The sequence below is a fragment of the Palaemon carinicauda genome, unplaced genomic scaffold (assembly GCF_036898095.1).
Source record: "Palaemon carinicauda isolate YSFRI2023 unplaced genomic scaffold, ASM3689809v2 scaffold56, whole genome shotgun sequence".
In the NCBI taxonomy this organism is placed as follows: Eukaryota; Metazoa; Arthropoda; class Malacostraca; order Decapoda; family Palaemonidae; genus Palaemon; species Palaemon carinicauda.
The window spans coordinates 288,454-306,098 of record NW_027171827.1 but is presented as its reverse complement, the minus strand read 5'-3'; the positions used below and the strand labels follow the sequence as shown (position 1 = coordinate 306,098).

General features: G+C 45.2%; 1 long non-coding RNA gene across 2 annotated transcripts in view; it reads right to left on the bottom strand.

Annotated features, from left to right (window-relative positions):
- LOC137637152 (uncharacterized) overlaps positions 1-17,645 on the bottom strand; it is a 55,528-nt gene that overhangs the window by 10,928 nt on the left and 26,955 nt on the right. For both annotated transcript variants that reach the window (XR_011043418.1, XR_011043419.1), the window contains exon 2: positions 395-2,010. This is a non-coding gene — a long non-coding RNA (uncharacterized lncRNA). The remainder of the gene's footprint in view (positions 1-394; positions 2,011-17,645) is intronic.

The following is a 17,645-nucleotide window of genomic DNA, read 5'->3' as shown; positions in this document are numbered from 1 at the left end:
ATAAACTACTGCTATATGAAAAGTAATAAACAATTAAAATAAAATGTTTTAAGAACAGTAACACCATTAAAACATCTTTTATATACAAAATATAAAATGAGACTTATGTCAGCCTGTTCAATATAAAAAAAAAAAAAAGCTGCAAGTTTGAACTTTTGAATTTCTATTGATTCAACTATTCAAATAAGATCATTCCACAACATTGCCAAAGCTGGACTAAAACTTCTACAATACTGTGTAGTATTGAGCCTCATGGTGGAGAAGGCCTGGATATTAGAATTAACATATAAAGTCAATAAATATGCTCTATCTTAAGTAAACCCTTCAGTTAGTGATACCTTTGAAGTGTCCTCCTAATTACCTAAAAACTGATGCTCAAAATTCACAAACTTACCAAGCCATCAATTTGGTATAGAATGTGGAGTCTTCTTGTAAATCCTAACTCCGATGTATTGAAACATCCGTAACTGATCCAGCGTCCACAAGACTCGCGGAGTCTTATCGAAGCATTCGTAACTGATCCAGCGTCCACAAGACTCGCGGAGTCTTCTTGTAAATCCTGGCTCCGATGTATCGAAACATTCGTAACTGATCCAGCGTCCACAAGACTCGCGGAGTCTTATCGAAGCATTCGTAACTGATCCAGCGTCCACAAGACTCGCGGAGTCTTCTTGTAAATCCTGGCTCCGATGTATCGAAGCATTCGTAACTGATCCAGCGTCCACAAGACTCGCGGAGTCTTATCGAAGCCTTCGTAACTTATCCAGCGTCCACAAGACTCGCGGAGTCTTATCGAAGCATTCGTAACTGATCCAGCGTCCACAAGACTCGCGGAGTCTTCTTGTAAATCCTGGCTCCGATGTATCGAAGCATTCGTAACTGATCCAGCGTCCACAAGACTCGCGGAGTCTTCTTGTAAATCCTGGCTCCGATGTATCGAAGCATCCGTAACTGATCCAGCGTCCACAAGACTCGCGGAGTCTTCTTGTAAATCCTGGCTCCGATGTATCGAAGCATCCGTAACTGATCCAGCGTCCACAAGACTCGCGGAGTCTTCTTGTAAATCCTGGCTCCTATGTATTGAAGCATCTTCAACTGATTCAGCATCCTGGTTGGCATTTTTCTGTGCAGCAAATCTATTTAGTCATTTCGATACAAAATTGATTCGATACAACCCAAGTTACTAAGTAACGTTTTGATTATTATAACTGGATTCGTTGAACTTAGAGAGATTTTTCAATATATTTGCGATATAATGATGAGGCTACATTTGAATACATGAAAAATTTACTTTCTGGAAAAAGCAAATAGCATGTGTACTTTGAGGTATCTTGTACTCAACAACTTGATTTACTCAGTAATCTTACTATTCCATTACAGTACTATGATCAATATACTTGATCATCTCTGGTTTCAGATATGAAGCAAATTTTTTTTTCTTTAAGGAGAATTGATATTTCAAAAGGTAGTTGACGTTAATTTGTAACAGCATTTCAATTTGAAAAAAAAAAAAAACTAACTTTAGAGGGATTTGATATCTCGAAAGGTAGTTAACTTTACAAAAAGTATTTTAATTGAAAAAACTATAATATTTTCTTTAATTTTTGACAACTGAGACATGTAAATACCATTGGGTTCTTCTGTAACTACTGCTTTGCTTTTAGCTTATCTTTGAAATGGAGTTGGTTTAGTTAACTGTTGCTGTGTAATTTATTTTACAAAAAAGTTGCTTTTTAAATATGACAAATTTGGAGATAATTTGTATTTTTCCAAACAAATAACAGAAGCTATGTTGGTATGCGAACAAACTAAGTTTATTGGCCCGAATACCGTATCTGAATTTAGCGGTCTGAAAGAGACTGTAATAGGCAACATTATCAATTTTAAGGTTCTATCGACCTAACTTTACTTCACTTTTTCTAGAATTAACTTGAGTTGTATTGAATCAACTTCAATGATGTACTGAAATGACTGATAACGTCCGTATTAGCTCTTGAAGTGATGCCTCGTCTGTAGAGAAATAAATTTACATTAATTTCTTATAAGATTAATTATCACACAAATGTTCCTGTAATGAATTTAGCCTCTTATACAAGAAAGTTTAAAGTATTATTATTATTATCATTATCATCATCATTACTGTATAGGATCTTTTGAAAACATAGCACATCTTTAGCAAATCTATCAGTAAATGAAAAGTAGAATACTGTACCTAAAAATTAAGAGAATTATGTCACGAGATAACTAACTTTTAACACATATCATCCCTTTTCAAAGATAAAAAAAGTCAACAAATAACGTTAATCAATTAAAAATACAAATACTTCTAAAACAAAGCATAAATCGTACAACTTTATGTAACTAACGAATAAAACACCGAACTTTACTTTCAGAAACCGTAAAGTCAAAATCAGGAGACAATACTTTAAGTGATTTCAAGAAAAAACACAGCCCAAGTCTTTACTAGTAACACTACAACTTCACATTGAAATCAATTTCATTCAGTAAAAGTACCAACTAGAAGGGCACTCCGTAGAGTGCAGATCTCCACCTCAGCAGCTTATTTCTTGACCTTGAATTTGACCTTTGACCTAAAATGTCATAATTGGTGTGAATTTTCATACACTTAAATATGAACCAAGTTTGAAGTCTCTGTGACAACGATGTATAATCTTATGGCTGATTACGTGAATTGGACATTTTGCTTGACAGTCACCTTGACCTTCCAAAATTTTATAATTTCCAGCTTTTTACATAGCAGTTAATCCCTGCAGGTTTCATTACTCTACCAATAAAATTGTGGCTGGGAAACTGTTCGCAAACAAACACAAACAGGGGGTAAAACAATCAACTTTGTTAGCGGAGGTAAAAACTAACTCCATTAATTTCTTCCCCAAGTCTCCTTAATAAAAATGAGAAATGCAGCCCGAGAAAGAGAGCAACTCGACTTATGCAAACTTCCTTCTCCAAATGTTTTCAATTCAACACCACTGGCTAGTCAATGGCAACGTGTTTGCTTAGCATTTGCATAGCAGCAGACAGATCCCAGCCCTGGACCGTGAGTTTAAGCTGTTTACTGGGGAGGCCACTGATGTGCTTGGGCACCACAGTGGAGGGTTGGGCTTGCCCGGTTGACATTTTGGAGAGCATCTATTCGGATGAAACTGGAACTGAACCCAGACACCTATAACCTCTTAACACCGACATAGTAGGTCAGCTCTTGCCCTCATCCCACAGGGATGACGTGGCTGATAAAACCATATAAGTCACAAAACTAGAGAGAAGTCTATTTACTTAAGCTTGAACACTAGATATGAATAGGAATATACCTTCATCTCCCGGTTGTATTTTCAATCAAAATCCTACAGATTTCAAGGGGAAATTCTTTTTATTTTCATCTTGGCACCAGCCTTCCACTCTAGTCATTGGAACAAAATGTTATTTTTATTACTAAAATAAATTTTTGAATATACTTACCCGATGATCATGTAGCTGTCAACTCCGTTGCCCGACAGAAATCTACGGTCGGGATACGCCAGCGATCGCTTATACAGGTGGGGGTGTACTCACCAGCGCCATCTGTGGTCAGGTACTCCAGTACTTCTTGTCAACAAGACCTCAATTTTCTCCTCGGTCCACTGGTTCTCTATGGGGAGGAAGGGCGGGTCATTTAAATCATGATCATCGGGTAAGTATATTCAAAAATTTATTTTAGTAATAAAAATAACATTTTTCAATATTAATCTTACCCGATGATCATGTAGCTGATTCACACCCAGGGTGGTGGGTGGAGACCAGTATACATGTTAACAAAGAAGCTAAGTATCCCGTATTTCATTTTTATTAGTTATTCAAAATAACAATAAAAAACAAATAAGTACCTGGTAAGGAAGTCGACTTGAACCATTACTCTGCCTTTAATAAGTACGTCTTCCTTACTGAGCGTAGCGGTCCTCTTAGGATGCTGAACGACTCTTAGGTGGCTAAAGTATAAAGGGCTGCAACCCATACTAAAGGACCTCATCATAACCTCTAACCTAGGCGCTTCTCAAGAAAGAATTGACCACCCGCCAAATCAACCAGGATGCGGAAGGCTTCTTAGCCGACCGTACAACCCAAAAACAACAATAAAAGCAATCAAGAGAAAGGTTAAAAAAGGTTATGGGATTATGGGAATGTAGTGGCTGAGCCCTCACCTACTACTGCACTCGCTGCTACGAATGGTCCCAGGGTGTAGCAGTTCTCGTAAAGAGACTGGACATCTTTGAGATAGAATGATGCGAACACTGACTTGCTTCTCCAATAGGTTGCATCCATAACACTCTGCAGAGAACGGTTCTGTTTGAAGGCCACTGAAGTAGCCACAGCTCTCACTTCATGTGTCCTTACCTTCAGTAAAGCAAGGTCTTCTTCCTTCATATGAGAATGAGCTTCTCTAATCAGAAGCCTGATGTAGTAAGAAACTGCGTTCTTAGACATTGGTAGCGAAGGCTTCTTAACAGCACACCATAAGGCTTCTGATTGTCCTCGTAAAGGTTTTGACCTTTTCAGATAGTACCTAAGAGCTCTGACTGGGCAAAGTACTCTCTCCAGCTCGTTACCCACCAAGTTAGATAGGCTAGGGATCTCGAACGATTTAGGCCAAGGACGTGAAGGAAGCTCGTTTTTAGCCAAAAAACCGAGCTGCAAGGAACATGTAGCCGTTTCCGATGTGAAACCTATGTTCCTGCTGAAGGCGTGGATCTCACTTACTCTCTTAGCTGTTGCTAGGCATACTAGGAAAAGAGTTTTTAATGTGAGGTCCTTGAAAGAGGCTGATTGTAGCGGTTCAAATCTAGATGACATTAGGAACCTTAGGACCACGTCTAGATTCCAGCCTGGAGTGGACAACCGACGTTCCTTAGAGGTCTCAAAAGACCTAAGGATGTCCTGCAGATCTTTGTTGGAGGAAAGATCCAAGCCTCTGTGGCGGAAAACCGCTGCCAACATACTTCTATAACCCTTGATCGTAGGAGCTGATAAGGATCTAACGTTCCTTAGATGTAACAGGAAGTCAGCAATTTGGGTTACAGTGGTACTGGTAGAGGAAACTGCATTGGCCCTGCACCAGCTTCGGAAGACTTCCCACTAGATTGATAGACTCTGCGAGTGGATATCCTCCTTGCTCTGGCAATCGCTCTGGCTGCCTCCTTCGAAAAGCCTCTAGCTCTTGAGAGTCTTTCGATAGTCTGAAGGCAGTCAGACGAAGAGCGTGGAGGTTTGGGTGTACCTTCTTGACGTGAGGTTGACGCAGAAGGTCCACTCTTAGAGGGAGAGTCCTGGGAACGTCGACCAGCCATTGCAGTACCTCTGTGAACCATTCTCTTGCGGGCCAGAGGGGAGCAACCAACGTCAGCCGTGTCCCTTTGTGAGAGACGAACTTCTGAAGAACCCTGTTGATGATCTTGAACGGCGGGAATGCATACAGGTCGAGATGGGACCAATCCAGCAGAAAGGCATCCACGTGAACTGCTGCCGGGTCTGGAATCGGGGAACAGTACAATGGGAGCCTCTTGGTCATCGAGGTAGCGAACAGATCTATAGTTGGCTGACCCCACAGGGCCCAAAGTCTGTTGCAAACGTTCTTGTGAAGGGTCCACTCTGTGGGGATGACTTGACCCTTCCGGCTGAGGCGATCTGCCATGACATTCATATCGCCCTGAATGAACCTCGTTGCCAGCGTGAGCTTTCGACTTTTTGACCAAATGAGGAGGTCCCTTGCGATCTCGAACAGCTTCCTCGAATGAGTCCCTCCCTGCTTGGAGATGTACGCCAAGGCTGTGGTGTTGTCGGAGTTCACCTCCACCACCTTGTTTAGCTGGAGGGACTTGAAGTTCATTAAGGCCAGATGAACCGCCAACAACTCCTTGCAATTGATATGAAGCGTTTTCTGTTCCTGATTCCATATCACCGAGCATTCCTGTCCGTCCAATGTCGCGCCCCAGCCCGAGTCTGATGCGTCCGAGAAGAGATGATGGTCGGGGATCTGAACAGCTAACGAAAGACCTTCCTTGAGAAGAATGCTGTTCTTCCACCACGTTAGAGTAGCCCTCATCTCTTTGGAAACAGGAATTGAGACCGTCTCGAGCGTCATAGCCTTGTTCCAGTGAGCTGCCAGATGGTACTGAAGGGGGCGGAGGTGGAGTCTCCCTAACTCGATGAACAGGGCTAGCGATGAAAGAGTCCCTGTTAGACTCATCCACTGCCTCACCGAGCATCGGTTCCTCCTCAGCATGCTCAGGATGCACTCCAGGGCTTGGTTGATTCTTGGGGCCGACGGAAAAGCCCGAAAAGCTCGACTCTGAATCTCCATACCCAGGTAAACGATGGACTGGGAAGGAACGAGCTGGGACTTCTCTAAATTGACCAGGAGGCCCAGTTCCTTGGTCAGATCCATAGTACATCTGAGACTCTCCAGACAGCGACGACTTGTGGGAGCTCTTAAAAGCCAGTCGTCTAAATAAAGGGAGGCTCTGATGTCTGCCAAGTGAAGGAATTTCGCAATATTCCTCATCAGTCGCGTAAACACAAGAGGTGCCGTGGTCAGGCCAAAGCACAGGGCTTGGAACTGGTACACAACCTCTCCAAAGACGAATCTCAGAAAAGGTTGGGAGTCTGGATGGATGGGAACGTGAAAGTAGGCATCTTTCAGATCTAACGAGACCATCCAGTCCTCCTGCCTGACCGCTGCTAGGACCGACTTCGTCGTCTCCATTGTGAACGTCTGCTTGGTGACATAAGCATTGAGCGTACTGACGTCCAGCACCGGTCTCCAACCTCCTGTCTTCTTGGCCACCAGGAAGAGACGGTTGTAAAAGCCCGGGGATTGATGGTCCCGAACTATCACCACTGCCTCCTTCTGTAGCAGGAGCGACACCTCTTGTTGTAACGCTAGCCTCTTGTCCTTCTCCTTGTAGTTGGGAGAGAGGTTGATGGGAGAAGTGGTCAGAGGGGGATTGCGGCAGAACGGAATTCTGTATCCCTCCCTTAGCCACTTGACAGACTGAGCGTCTGCACCTCTGCTCTCCCAGGCTTGCCAGAAGGTCTTGAGTCTGGCTCCTACAGCTGTCTGGAGAGGAAGGAAGTCAAAGCTTGCTTTTCGTGGACTTGGCACCCTTCTTTGACTTGCCCCGTTGACTGTCTGCACGGGTACTTCCTCTACTGGAGGCTCTACCACGAAAGGGCGGAATGAACCTAGTAGCAGGTGTATCAGCAACAGGGGTGCGGTAAGATCTAGGCACGGAAGGTAAGGTTTTCGCCTTACGTGCTGAAGAAGCCATGAGGTCATGTGTATCCTTCTGGATAAGAGCCGCAGCCATCCCCTTGATTAACTCCTCCGGAAACAGGCACTTGGAGAGAGGAGCAAACAGTAACTCTGACCTCTGGCAAGGGGTGATACCAGCCGATAAGTAGGTGCATAGATGTTCCCTTTTCTTGAGGACTCCTGAGACAAAAATAGCCGCAAGTTCGCCAGAACCATCGCGAATTGCTTTGTCCATACTGGACATGATCAGCATGGCCGCGTCTTTGTCAGAAGGAGCAGTCTTCCTGCTTAAGGCTCCTAGACTCCAATCGAGGAAGTTAAAAATTTCGAAGGCGCGAAAGACTCCCTTCATCAAGTGGTCCAGATCTGAAAAGGACCAGCAGACCTTCGAGCGTCTCATAGCCGACCTGCGGGGAGAGTCAACCAAACTTGAGAAGTCAGCCTGGGCAGAGGCAGGAACCCCCAAGCCAGGTTCCTCTCCCGTGGCATACCAGACGCCCGACTTAGAAGCCAGCTTAGGAGGAGGAAACACAAAAGAGGTCCTTCCCAGTTGCTGCTTGGACTGCAACCAATCCCCCAAAACCCTCAAAGCTCTCCTTGATGATCTGGCGAGGACAAGCTTGGTGTAGGCAGGCGTAGTAGACTGCATGCCCAGAGAAAACTCGGAGGGAGGAGAACGAGGGGTTGCAGACACGAAGTGTTCAGGGTACAACTCTCTGAACAGAGCCAGGACCTTGCGAAAGTCTAAGGAAGGCGGCGAAGACTTGTGTCCTTCCACCTCAGATGGAGGATCATCCAGATGGGCAGCTTCATCCTCAGAAACCTCATCGCCTGAGAGTTGAGTAGCGAGAGGTAAAGGCAGAGTGGCAGGCTGAATGGCTGAATCCTGCAGAACGGGTTGTAAGGCATGAGGCTCATGCTGCATGGCATGCGGCTCAAGCTGCATGGGATGAGGCTCATGCTGCATAGAATGCGGCTGCTGCATGGTATGAGGCTCGTGCTGCATGGGTTGAGGAGGATGCCTCATAGCATGAGGCTCCTGCCTCAAGGGTTGAGGAGGTTGCTGCATAGCATGAGGCTCCTGCCTCAAGGGTGGAGGAGGTTGCCGCATAGCCTGAGGCTCCTGCCTCAGGGGTTGAGGAGGTTGTCGCATAGCATGAGGCTCCTGCCTCATGGGTTGAGGAGGTTGCCGCAAAGTGCTGGAACCTGGCAACTCCCGATGCGGCTGCATCTGACAGGGAGGACTGCGTAAAGGTGGAGGAGCGCTCGCAGGAGGAGGGGTGCTAACCTTCTCTGCCTGATACTCCTGCATCAAAGCCGCAAGCTGAGACTGCATAGTCTGCAGCATTGACCACTTGGGGTCCACAGTGGTTGGAGCAGAGGCCTGTTGAGGCACCACTCTACCTCTCTTGGGAGGTGTGCAGTCATCAGATGACTGCGGCGAGTCCGAACTGGCCCAGTGGCTACACCTGGGCCGTTGGACTACCTCGGAAGGGACCTTACGTTTGAGAGGTCGTGAGACCTGGGTCCACCGTTTCCTCCTGGAAACCTCTTCCGCAGACGAGGAATTTAAGGGCTCATTCGTCTGGGAGTGGAAGTGACGATCTCTATCAGATACGCCCGCAACCACTGAGGATACAACTGTGCGCCGATCAAGGCCTGCCGAACCCTTTGGTCCTTCGACGTTGCTTCTCCCCTGGGCTTGGGAGCTTGCAAGAGGTCCCGGACTGGGAGGACGACTGGCACGCACAGAAGTATCCTCATGCGCAACACTGACACTGACACTATGCACAGCACTGGCACTAACACTTCCCACTGCACTCTTCACTTTAAGCTCCTTGACATCTGCCAAGAGAAGATTGTGGTCACTAACTATCGACTCCACCTTATCACCAAGAGCCTGAATGGCACGCAACATATCCGTCATATCAGGCTGAGCACTCGTAGCAGGTTCGGGGGTCACCACCACAGGGGAAGGAAAAGGTTGAGGGACATGGGGAGAGGAATAAACCAAAGAGCGAGAAGAACTCCTCCTAACTCTCTCCTTCTCTAACCTAGTTGTATATTTGAGGAATTCATTAAATTCGAATTCCGAAAGCCCCGCACATTCCCCACATCGATCTTCCAATTGACAGGATTTTCCCCTACAATCGGAACAAAGGGTGTGAGGATCAACAGAGGCCTTCGGAAGACGCCTATTACAAGTCCTAACACTACATCGCCTATATTTAGGAGCTTGAGAGTGGTCGGACATCTTGAATTTAGGGAACAGTCAAGGGGGAATTCCAAAGTAAAGCAAAGATCGTTAACCAATAAATCAAATTAATTCCAAAAGCTATCTAAGCTAAGGGAAAAGCTTCCTGTACAGCGAAGGCTAAATTTTAGAGCAAATATTTCACCAAAACCGTGAACAAAAGACTCCAAAATCAACAGCGTTTCCATGTAGGTCTTGCCGGCGGCACGACAGAGGAAAAATTGAGGTCTTGTTGACAAGAAGTACTGGAGTACCTGACCACAGATGGCGCTGGTGAGTACACCCCCACCTGTATAAGCGATCGCTGGCGTATCCCGACCGTAGATTTCTGTCGGGCAACGGAGTTGACAGCTACATGATCATCGGGTAAGATTAATATTGAAAATAACATGATTATGATTATTATGATCATTATCATCATTTTTATTATCATTGTTAATATTATATTATTTTCATTATTATTATTACAAGCTAAGCTACAACCCTAGTTCAAAAAGGAAGTTCCTATAAGGGCAAGGGCTCCAACAAGCAAAAATAGCCCAGTAAGGAAAGGAAACAAGGAAATAAACAACTACAAGAGAATAATAATCAACCAAAATAAAAGTTCAAGAACAGTAACAACTTTAAATTAGATCCTTCACATATAAACTATAAAATCTTAAAAAAAAAAAAAAACAGAGGATGAGAAATAAGATAAAACAGCATGTCCAAGTGTACCCCCAAGCAAGAGAACTCTAATCCAAGACAGTGGAAGGCCATGATACAGAGGCTATGACACTACCCAAGACACCTTGTTTTAGCGACACTCATCGACTTTTTAAGCAGGACCCATAAACATGTAAGAAGACCAATGTATAAAGTTCAATGAAATTCAAAACAGTTATAAGTAGGAAGAAACCTCAACGAAATCCTACGATAGCAAAGGGAACTAGAGGTTAGGGTTAATTCGGTCGACCTTTTGTTCTACCTTGACCTTTAACCTAGGACTTTCAAATCTAAATCACTAACACATTTCAACAATTAATTCTTGAAAGTTTTACAACTCTGAGTAAAATTGAGGGCCAGGAAGCTTTTCACAAACAGACAGACAAACATTGGGGAAAAATATAACCTCTCCTACTTCGTCGGCAGAGGCACTTACAATAAATAAGACAAAGTTTGAGTATGATAAGCCTTGGATAAACCACATCCTAGGTAGTAGGTTGGCCAGGGCACCGGCCACCCGTTGAGATACTACACTTAAGTGACTCCTAACATTTCTCTCCCCATGGTACTTATACGTAACTCCTATCAATCGGTTTTAAAGGACTAATCTTCCACAAACGGTAAAAGAAGGGCAGCGCCCTTTTTACCTTCCAACCGGCAGTGTGCTCTAAGTTCAATAAATGCATGGATCCAATGTTGGCACTAAGAGAGGAATTTGAAGGAATAACTTCAAGTTCTCCTTCTATCGACAGTATGCAATGAAGCTTCATTCCTAAAATACGATGTTATCGTCATCACTACTAAACACAGCGAAGCAATAAACAGCAACAGAAAAAAAAAAAAATTGTGTATCGGCAGGTTACACAGAAACTGTCAGTCGACTAAATTTCTCGGGAAATCTGCCAAACCTTTCATGTTCCTTAAATTCCCTGGCACACAATTGCTAACCATAAACGAGATGGAAAAAAATTAAAACAGCCAGTTGACGGCACCAGGAGTAAAGTACATAAGGTCCTCAACTTACAAACTTAATTGGTTCCAAGAAGCTGTACTGTAAGTCGAATTGTTTGCAAGCCAAATTTCGTTACATTTTGGCCTAGGGTTGGCCTAACCTGAATACCAAGCCTATAATTTCCAGCTAAAAAAAGTCAACAAATAGTCGGGTTTCATATGAAATAGATCAGGTTATTAGAAATGCTGTTTTTCTACTGTATTAATATGTTATTTTCATTAGTAAAATAAATTTTTGAATATACTTACCCGATAATCATGTAGCTGTCAACTCCGTTGCCCGACAGAATTCTATGGAGGGATACGCCAGCTATCACAATACTAGAAGGGGGTGTACTAACCAGCGCCACCTGTGGCCAGGTACTCAAGTACTTCTTGTTGACACCTCCTCAATTATTCCTCGGTCCCACTGGTTCTCTATGGGGAGGAAGGGAGGGTCAATTAAATCATGATTATCGGGTAAGTATATTCAAAAATTTATTTTACTAATGAAAATAACATTTTTCAATATTAAACTTACCCGATAATCATGTAGCTGATTCACACCCAGGGGGGTGGGTGAAAACCAGTGTACAAGATTAAAGGATAGCTAAGTATCCCATATTTCATATAACAGTTATCTCAAATAACAATGAAATAATAGGTACCTGGTAAGGAAGTCGAATTGAACCGTTACTCTGCCTCTTTTTTAAGTTCGTCTTCCTTACTGAGCGCAGCGTTCCTCTTGGAGGCTGAATCAACCCAAAGGTGCTAAAGTATACAGGGCTGCAACCCATACTAAAGGACCTCATCACAACCTTTAACCTCGGCGCTTCTCAAGAAAGAATTGACCACCCGCCAAATCAACAAGGATGTGGAAGGCTTCTTAGCCGACCGTACAACCCATAAAAAGTATTCAAGAGAAAGGTTAAAAGGTTATGGGATTATGGGAATGTAGTGGCTGAGCCCTCGCCTACTACTGCATTCGTTGCTACGAATGATCCCAGGGTGTAGCAGTACTCGTAAAGAGACTGGACATCTTTGAGATAGAATGATGCGAACTCTGACTTGCTTCTCCAATAGGTTGCATCCATAACACTCTGCAGAGAATGGTTCTGTTTGAAGGCCACTGAAGTAGCCACAGCTCCCACTTCATGTGTCCTTACCTTCAGCAAAGCAAGGTCTTCTTCCTTCAGATGAGAATGTGTTTCTCTAATCAGAAGCCTGAATAGTAAGAAACTGAGTTCTTAGAACTTGGAAAAGAAGGTTTCTTGATAGCACACTATAAGGCTTCTGATTGTCCTTGTAAAGGTTAAGACCTTTTAGATAGAACCTAAGAGCTCTAACTGGGCAAAGAACTCTCTTCAGATCATTCCCCACCAAGTTGGACAGGCTTGGGATCTCGAACGACTTAGGCCAAGGAAGTGAAGGAAGCTCGTTTAGCAAAAACCGAGCTGCAAGGAACATGTAGCCGTTTCAGATGTGAAAACAATGATCCTGCTGAAGGCGTGGATCTCACTTACTCTTTTAGCTGTTTGTCAAGCACACGAGGAAAAGAGTTTTTAATGTGAGGTCCTAAAAAGAGGCTGATGGAGAGGTTCAAATCTTGATGACATAAGGAACCTTAGGACCACGTCTAGATTCCAGCCTGGAGTGGACAACCGACGTTCCTTTGAGGTCTCAAAAGACCTAGGGAGGTCCTGAAGATCTTTGTTGGTGGAAAGATCCAAGCCTCTGTGGCGGAAAACCGCTGCCAACATACTTCTGTAACCCTTGATCGTAGGAGCTGAAAGGGATCTTACTTTCCTTAGATATAACAGGAAGTCAGCAATCTGGGTTACAGTGGTACTGGTTGAGGAAACTGCATTGGTCTTGTACCAGCTACGGAAGACTTCCCCTTGAGACTGATAGATTCTGAGAGTGGATGTTCTCCTTGCTTTGGCAATCGCTCTGGCTGCCTCCTTCGAAAAGCCCCTAGCTCCTGAGAGTGTTTCGAAAGTCTGAAGGCAGTCAGACGAAGAGCGTGGAGGATTGGGTGTACCTTCTTTACGAGAGGTAGACTTAGAAGGTTCACTCCTAGAGGAAGAGTCTTGGGAATGTCGACCAGCCATGCAGTACCTCTAAGAACCATTCTCTCGCGGACCAGAGCGGAGCCAACCAACGTCAGCCGTGTCCCTTTGTGAGAGGAGAACTTCTGAAGTACCCTGTTGACAATCTTGAACGGCGGGAATGCATACAGGTCGAGGTGGAACCAATCCAGCAGAAAAGCATCCACGTGAACTGCTGCTGGGTCTGGAATCGGAGAACAATACAACAGGAGTCTCTAGGTTATAAAGGTAGAGAACAGATCTATGGTTGGCTGACCCCACAGGGCCCAAAGTCTGTTGCAAACATTCTTGAGAAGGGTCCACTCTGTGGGGATGACCTGACCCTTCCGTCTGAGGTGATCTGCCATGACATTCATACCGCCCTGAATGAACCTCGTTACCAGTTAGTTTTCGATCTTAAGACCAGATGAGTAGGTCCCTTGCGATCTAGAACAACTTCCACGAAAGAGTCCCTCCCTGCTTGAAGATGTAAGCCAGGGCTGTGGTGTTGTCAGAGTCTACCTCCACCACTTTGTTAAGCTGGAGGGACTTGAAGTTTATCAAGGCCAGAATAACCGCCAACAACTTCTTGCAAATGATGTGAAGTGTCCTTTGCTCCTGATTCCATGTTCCCGAGCATTCTTGTCCGTCCAAAGTCGCACCCCAGCCCATGTCTGATGCGTCCGAGAGGAGACGGCGGTCGTGTTTCTGAACAGCCAAAGGTAGACTTCCTTGAGAAGAAAGCTGTTCTTACACCACGCGAGAGAAGACCTCCTCTCTTCGGAAACAGGAACTGAGACCGTCTCTAGCGTCATGTCCTTTATCCAGTGAGCAGCTAGATGATACTGAAGGGGGGGAAGGTGGAGTCTCCCTAACACGATGAACAGGGCCAGAGATGAAAGTGTCCCTGTTAGACTCATCCACTACCTGACTGAGCATCGGTTCCTTCTCAGCATGCTCTGGATGCATTCTAGGGCTTGGAAGATCCTTGGGGCCGACGGAAAAGTCCGAAAAGCTCGACTCTGAAGATCCATACCCAAGGAGACAATGGTCTGGGATGGAATGAGCTGAGACTCCTCAAAATTGACCAGGAGGCCCAGTTCCTTGGTCAGATCCATAGTCCATTTGAAAAACTCCAGACAGCGACGACTTGTGGGAGCTCTTAAAAGCCAGTCGTCTGACGGAGCCGGACACAAGATCATGATACTGTTGCACAGTCTGTGAACTGTCAATCATGGGCAAGCGAGGAAGTACAGTGACAACCCGAATCTGTCTAGACTGTCTGGGTCGTACAGACAACTCCTTAACGGGTTGCTGAGGTTGCCGCACTGCGTCACAACAAGTCACTTCTGTTGGTTGTTGAACGTCTTCCCCGTGACACATTGACTCCGTAAACAAAAAATCCTCTAACAAGGACTAAGCTTGGACTGCATGTCATGCAACACAGCTCAAGTTCTAAGGGAGCAGGTGTGGTAACAGACGGGATTAGCGACTGAAGTGGAACCATTACCTTCCCTGGAAGCATGTTAAGCTTAAATAAAAGTCCATAAGAGGTTATGCAGCTAAAGGCTCCCTCCAAATGACAGAGTCCTGAAGGGAATATCAGAAGGAGGGAGAAAAGAACTTTCTCATCTACAGGGACCTTATCCTAGAAAAGCTAAGTTCTCTGAGTGAGGGTTCACTGGTGCAAAAGCAGCAGACTAGAAGGCAACGTAATGAAACTGCTTGACAGTCTAGTGAGTTGGCAACAACCCAAGATGTGTGACTGAGAAGCATGCGGTAAGGTATGCAGAGCATGATGTATGCAGAGTATGCTGTATGCAGAGCATGCTGTATGTAGAGCATGTTGTATGCAGAGCATGCTGAATGCAGAGCATGCTGAATGCAGAGCATGTTGTATGCAGAGCATGCTGAATGCAGAGCATGCTGTATGCAGAGCATGCTGAATGCAGAGCATGCTGTAAGCAGAGCAAGTAGTAAGCAGAGCCTGCTGTAAGCAGAGCCTGCTGTAAGCAGAGCCTGCTGTAAGGAAAGCAGAGCGTGTGCATGGTGTTTAACATTTCTCAGAAATTCCATGACCAGTGCTAGAGTGCTTTATGCATGCTTGCATGGGGTTTAAAAATCAACATAATGTTTACCTTACATTCATAACTCATGATTCATATTTTTGCCATGGTTTGAAAATGGAGGTAAGGTATGCTGAACAGCAGAGTCAGAACGAGCTGGAACAACAATAGTTGTGGTTTCCTCTTCAAGACTCTGTTGAGGGAACACCTGAGGCTCAGTCTGCAAAGGCTGAATAAAAGACAAGCAGAAGGAAGGCGCATGGGTGGAGGAGGCTGACTCCTAGCATGAGTGGTTGAACCCAAGGGTTGCGCTTGCTGAGCGGTTGGCGGAAGCGGAGTAGCAAGTTCCAGTTCTTGTGGTGTGAGCGGAGCGCGATGAAGAAGAGGCTGAGCAGAACAAGGTAAAGTTCTCGCAAGCAGAGGTGTCTGAGGCGCAAGATCAGGGTGCACGGGTTGAGCTCGGTGCAGCAGCTGAGGAGACTGACTCATGGGTGGAAGAGGTTGTTGTACCTCCACCGAGAGTTGCACCACCGGTGGAGCAGCCAGGGGAGGCGGAGGAAGAGTGGAGTAATCCTCCTGATCCCAAACAGAAGGTTGCCTTAAAGAAGGCTGAGGCTGAACAACACTGGGAACAGCGAACACAGAATGTGGCTCAACATCGTACGCCTGGCAGATGGTGCTGCGACTAGGTGGAGCGAGCGCAGGCGGGTTGAGCACAGGCTGAGCGGGTGCAGGTGGAGGGAGTGTAGGCGGAGGCGGAGGTGCAACACTCTCAGCCCGACACTCACGCATCAAGTCCGAAAGCTGTGCTTGCATGGACTGTAGTAGAGTCCACAACATCGTACGCCTGGCAGGTGGAGCTGCGATCAGGCGGAACGAGTGTAGGCGGGGGGAGTGTAGGCGGAGGCGGAGGAGCAACACTCTCAGCCCCACACTCACGCATCAAGTCCGAAAGCTGTGCTTGCATGGACTGTAGTAGAGCTAACATCGTACGCCTGGCAGGTGGTACTGCGATCAGGCGGAGCGAGCATAGGCGGGGGGAGTGTAGGCGCACTCTCAGCCCGACAAACTGATGACTGAGGAGAGTCAGAGCTAACCCAATGACTGCATCCGGGTTGTTGAACTTTACTTCGTACGTCTGGCATAGGTCTGGACTTTACGTTTAAGAGGTCTTGAGACCTGAGACCAGCGTTACTCTGCCTTTATTTTCTCCTCTAAATCTCTTCTGCAGACGAGCAAAATAAGGGCTCAATCGTCTGCGGGTGGGAGTGACGGTCTCGGTAAGACACGCCCACAACCACCGAGGATACTTCTGTGCGCCGATCAAGGCCTGCCGAACCCTTTTGCCCTTCGACATTGCTTCTCCCCTGGGCTTGGGAGCTTGCAAGAGGTCCCGGACTGGGAGGACGACTGGCGCGCACAAAAGTACCCTCACGCATAACACTGACATACTTTGCGCTAATCACTTATCACTTTGATTTCTGTTTGCACTTATTTCACTGAACTCGAAACTTTAAGTGGTTTGTACCTGAAACACGCAATTCTATCCTTCTCAAAAGTTAGTAATTGCGAAAACAGAATTACAATGTAACAGAAAAATCTAATGAAAGATAATTCAGTGGCTGGAAAGAGACTAAACACTAGATCACTCTAGAAACGTTTAGTTTCTTCCCCTAAAGAGACTAGGGATAAGAGCAAAAACGATAACGACGTTACTCGTACGCCTGGCAGGCTTGAGGGAAACGTTTATCCTCTTTCTCCCTCCGTCTCTATCTCTCTCTCTCTCTCTCTCTCTCTTGACTTAGAACCTGAGAGAAGAGCCCAATCATATATATCGTTAAAACATATTATTGTTAAAGGAAAAAACTGAAATATTTCCCAAAATGAAAAGTTCCTTTATTAGGATCAAAACCATTAAGTTAAGAAAGAATGAACAAAACGCTAGACACGGTTACTCTTACTGCAATGTGAAACCGTGAACATTCTTTCTCTATCGTAACGATAGAGTGCAAGTTGAACGTTCTGAACGTCAACAACTGCAGAGACAAACAAAACGTTAGTTCAACTTTGAAAAAGTACGAGACTATCAAAGAAATTCTTTCAAAGACATTAAAATAGCATAATATGTTAACAGGTAAAACCGAAATGACGGGCTCAATGTTAATTAACTTCGGTACCAAGAAAAGACCGCCTACTATTAGGAAGGTCGAATATAAACAAATATAAAAATTAATTTTAAT